The sequence below is a fragment of the Triticum aestivum genome, chromosome 2D (assembly GCF_018294505.1).
Source record: "Triticum aestivum cultivar Chinese Spring chromosome 2D, IWGSC CS RefSeq v2.1, whole genome shotgun sequence".
NCBI classification, from domain to species: Eukaryota; Viridiplantae; Streptophyta; class Magnoliopsida; order Poales; family Poaceae; genus Triticum; species Triticum aestivum.
In genome coordinates, this window is record NC_057799.1 from 620442823 (window position 1) to 620448172 (window position 5350).

The 5350-nt window shown below is 43.7% G+C and overlaps 1 long non-coding RNA gene across 2 annotated transcripts; it reads left to right on the plus strand.

The window, feature by feature from the left end:
* LOC123055030 (uncharacterized) lies at positions 1-3892 on the plus strand. 2 transcript variants are annotated; one of them, XR_006426481.1, is made up of 5 exons: positions 1-174; positions 251-495; positions 690-781; positions 1374-1891; positions 2885-3892. It is a non-coding gene; the product is annotated as an uncharacterized lncRNA (long non-coding RNA). The 2 variants fall into 2 exon arrangements; XR_006426480.1 differs by having other exon boundaries at positions 251-781.
* Positions 3893-5350: the final 1458 nt, after the last annotated feature.

The following is a 5350-nucleotide window of genomic DNA, read 5'->3' on the forward strand; positions in this document are numbered from 1 at the left end:
TGACGCACGGGCTCTCCTCCCCCCGCGCAGCGCCCCCCGAGCTCCAGATCGGGAGGGGAAGCTCCCGATCCAGAGCCCCTCGCCGCCCCGCTGCCTTCGCGCTCGGCCTCGCCACCGGCCGCCGCGCCGCCGTCGACCATAGCCGGACCTCCACGCCTCGCGCCCCCTCTTATGGTTGTCCCTCTTCTCCGTTTCCTTCCCCTCTGTTTCTCTCCCTCACACAAGGATTGCCTCTCCCCTTCTTCTACAGGAGCAGCCATGGCCACCGGCCGCCGCGCCGCCCACCACGACGAGCTGCTCAGCACTCTCCTCGCCGCCGCGGGCAACGGCCGGGAGGAGGAGGAGGACGCGCGGGAGGCGCGGCAGCGTCAGAATCAACGCGTCGAATCCGGCCTCGGCTTACGGCGACACGGACGTGGAGGCTCTGGCTGCGACCGCCGCACTCTATGCCCCGACCCTGCTCGCCGAGCCCTGCCGCTCCGGTTCTCCATCCATGTACGCTGTCGGGGACTTGCAGGTCCAAGCTTGCTTCAATTTGCAGAAGAAAGTTGGGTCCTCACGGAAAGGAAGGATGTTTGCTAATGTGGTTGGGTGGCTTTCTGTTTTTGGAAGGAGGAAGGTTTATTCAGTCCATCCTCCTGCCTCTCCCTGCACAAAAAATGGTTCATCCTTCATTGGTATGTTTGCAGCTATGGAGGAGGTGAACGCAGAGACAACTGCGGGCTAGCTGCAGCTTCTGTTTGAGCAGAGGCGATCGTTCCTTGCCGGAATCGTATTTCAGGTGAACCTCTCTGAATTTTTCCACATGTTTACAAGTATCAGCCTGTGGTATGCAGCTGCTCTGTTAGTTGTCTCTATTATTCTGATGCCTCACCCCTTTTTTTGTTGCAATTTTTTAGCTCTGCATTGTATAATTGCTGCTAATTCAAGTATTGGATTTTGTGCTTTACGGGAAACCACTTGATCTGACCCCAAAACAGGAGAAAATTATGTATAACAAGGCCAATGAAATCAATGGTGGCCCCTGTTTCTATCCCTATTTCTCTGTCTGAAGCTGTTCTTTTATTCAATACATAAGCATCGACAGCTTACTATTCCTAAATTAGCTTCTATGCAATTTTATTCAGAGTTTGTGATCTGGATGGATCTGGATGTTTGTGATTTTTATGATCCATTATTACACTTCATTTGATGTTGAATGCATCTGAGGTTCCATGCAATAGATTAAAACCTGAATTTCTCATCCACTGACAATTTGGTAGATGTTGAATGGATCTGGATGAAGAGTTTGTGATCTGGAGGGATCTTGCTGTTTATTTAGATTAAAACTGAAGGGTATACTTCATTTGAAATCTTACATGCTAACAATTCAGGGTACATGAGAGGCTGCTCGACCGCAGCTTCTGGATCAGGTCAACGCGGCTGCTCGAGAGGCTGGGGACGACGCATCTGCTCGGTGCAGAATGGCGGTGGCGGGATCCAGCGGGCGCGGGAGAATGAGGGATCCGGCGCCGTGGGCGAAGTCCTTGCAGCTGGAGGCGGGCCTCCATGGCTGGCAGGGAGAGCTCCAAGGTCATGGCGGGGCTTTGATTTTTCTGGTAGAAAAGAGAGACAGAGGAGGATCCAGGGAGGAGGAGAGGTAGGAGAAGAAGGAAGGGTGCGGCAGGGTGCAGCGGTGCGAGGGCACTGGTCTCCCGCGTGAGGAGCGCCTCTCCTTGGGAGGATCTGGAGGGAGTGAGTGAAACTCAAATCCACTTCAGAGCAAGGTACTGTTGTAGAAGTACGAAGAAGCAAGCTGACCAGATGTACAAGTAGTAGCCGGCAACGACGATGAAGCAAGCCAACCAGATGTGCACGAAACGACCATACATCATGCCTGATTGATCCTCCGGTACGTGTTTCATTGGCCAATAGCCCATGCTAGCTAGCTAGCAACCATGTAAATTTCCCACGCTTGATTTATTACTTTAGGACTTTATTAATTTTATATGTTCTTCCCATGATTATCTGGATAAACTAACTGTTGATATTTCTTTCACGCATACATGGCTTTGCTAGGAGTTTTTCCACTGGTGAGGTCTGAACTCTGAATACTATGAACTTAAGGATAAATCTTATAGCAGATCAAAATCATGGTCCACGCAAAAAAAAAAAAGAGAGATCAGAATCATGGTTGTGCTGATTCCATAGGGGCCTCATGATGGTTTGTGTTCTTTTATTCAAATGAAAAAACCAAGATTATTATTGTAACTGTTACAGTTGTACTAGCAGGATTATCCTAGAAGCTGTGCCAATTTTTCATCAATTGATAACACAGTAAGGTAGTGAATCATCTTTGTAGACTTTACCATGCCTAGACTGGTTGACTTGGATCATGTGTATGTCTTAAACTTTTAAAAAAATTCTCACTTTCTATGCTAAGCTCGAATTTGAAGATACAAGTTGAGGTGTGTCTTGGGACAGTGTGACTAAAAAATGAACCTTCAGTTTCTGCAATCAAAAGAAAAGTGAGTGATTTTTCAATGAAAACATAATACTTCTGAGCATAAGCATGTTAAAGTCCAGCAATTGACTTGGCTTATTGTTTTGGAAATCGCAACCGGTGCTTTCCTGCTTGTTTTTGTGATCACTTGTGTTGTTACTGCCTCCAGAAGCTGCAATCTAAAGCCTTCTATAAGAATATCATCACAGAGTAGATCAAAAAGTTGGAGCGACGAGATAACAGCACTGATTGGCTGGTATTAAGTTTATAAAATAAATTGATTATTTTGTCTAACATATATTGTCGCTAATGTGTTCATGCTTTCCTCAGATTCTGATATGCTGAAAATTTGCCAAAGTTATCGTTGGTTGTTTTTCATCCTGGTCTTCTTGTTTCTTTCAGTTCATCATCCGCAAGATCTACATCATCATCTTTGGGTCAGTTCGCCATGAAGGCCATTCTGCGAACGAGGTTGTTCATGTCCCTCCTCATGTACAGTTGTACTTCTATTCTAGGATTTCAACTCTGCACTCCATTCCGCATCCTGAATATTCAGAGTCTCGAGTTTGCATGAGTCTCGATTTGATTAAATGAACAGGTCAGTAAGATAGATTTTTGGTCGAGGATAGATTTTTGATCGTGTGTGGGATGAGAGGGAATACTTATCGGGTTAGGGTCGTGACATTTTTTCTCCCCTTGCAACGCACGGGCATTTTTGCTAGTGATATATAAATGAGATACGTATTACAGTGAAAAAAAAAAGCACAACCCAGCATCAATTAATAGATGTAGAGGTCACAACGGCGTATGCTCCAGATGACGTGCCTTCGACGCAGATCAAACGCACTATGCAGTCCACAAACTTCCCGATGTTCGTATTCCCATTGGTTCACGTCTACCACCAAGGCCTTGTTGATTCGTACATCTGTCTATGCTTCGCCATTATGAGCTGGATACTAATTGTTTTTCTGGGATAAAATTTTTGTTGGAGGAATTTTTCTGGATAAGAATTTGTGTAGCAATATGTCATGACAATCTCTGGTGGCATCATGTCACTCTCGATTTTCCGTATTTTCGTCTGCCTAGTTTTTTTTGGACTTTTTGTATGGTGCAATGGGTGTCTCAGTAGCCAACTATTGTATGGTTCAAACACTTCTTGTTGGATCGCCCATACGTGGTGGTCCATGTCTTAAGCAAGTCAAGCTCCGGTGCACCAAAAACGTCCTCATCGATGACAACCTTCAAAAAGGCAGGAATATGGTACTAACATTTGCAACCAATAGATAGTTTGTGATAAATATCCCAGAAGGTTAGCCCACAATTTACAGGTCATGTTATTGCTAATATGATTGAAAAAAGAATCATGATTTCCTTTGGTACACACTTATTGGCTTAACAAAGAAAACTTAATTTTAGGACGCGCATACATGGCGAACGTTCGCCAGGAGCAGGGTGGCAGGCGAACGTCTTCAGGTGGCAGTTTTAGTGCATTTTATGGGGGCAGGGGTGGCAGTTTTTAGAAATTGCCATGGCAGTTTCTTCCTTTAAGAGTGCTTTTTTGTCCTTTCTGCAAAAAAACTACCATCAATTGGATGAAGATTGTGTGGTTCAGAGGTGGTTCACTGGCATTTCGTTCCCAGCTGGTATTTCTGTAATTTTACTTGGTAAGTCAATATAAGGAAACATACATACAATAGGTTGGACGAAGGACGAGTGGACACATTTTTCTTATGTAGGGGAGATTTAAGTTGACACTGTTTAGAACATTCACGTGACAACATTAGTGTGCGTGTATATTTTTATTACAAGTACAACCTTACATGTATTTGAAAAGAGAAATTATTGTGCTTGTAAATTGTAATACAAAGTATGAATGTCGCCCCCTTTGTTCCAAACTTAAAGATATTCACACTTTTTCTAAGTAAACTATCTTTTATGTTTAACCAAGTTTATAGCAAGATGTACTAACATACACTAGCATAAACGAGTTCATCCGCAACACGGAACCCTCATGTGCGGCGTGCGCTCGACCTGTCTCAACATTGTCATCACTAATAGACCTTCCACACCTTCCACCCGCGACTGGTGCTACGCTACTCCTAACCTGATTGATTCACTCTTTTGTCCAGTCATTTTTTCACCCATCGTAACTTATTTATCTCAACATGCAAGCATGACACTTCACCACACAATTATGAATCGGAGAAGGCCCACCTCAACGTGCAATCATGCATGAGAAAACCCACCACAACATTTAACCATGCATGGGGAAATATTTTCCATTCAATTATTCTACTTATATTCAGTAAATATTTTACAACTATACGTAATCAACTATAATAAGTCATATTTGTGTTTAATTTTGGTTCTCATGTTATGAACCCAATTTTTCATCAACCAATTCCCATGGCAATGCAGGGTATCTTCTAGTTTCAATAATTGTTTACACCAATCATGTACATATACGATACGAGGATGAAGCACCATCATGTTGATTAGCAGATTAAAGACTTGCAAAAACTTCATTAATTTTTATTTATCACAATACAATGGATCAGATGCATGATCTGACACGAATACAAACTGCAAGCACACAACTTTTTGAAAAGCTCCAGATATTTTACATCCAACTCAAGAAAAAAAGCCACTCAGATAATTTACATCCAACTCAGGTAAAAAAAAAGCTCTAGATATGTTGCAACGTTGATATCTAAAGCCATTGGTGGTGCGATGCGAAGCAAATTAGGTTCCATCGGCACGGTCTAGTTTCCTTTCCTGAACCAAAATAGTCCCATCCAATTTAGTGCATTTTTTTTTTGAGTGGAATTATAGTGCATTTGACAAACGGACGCACACCCCGTCTCCACC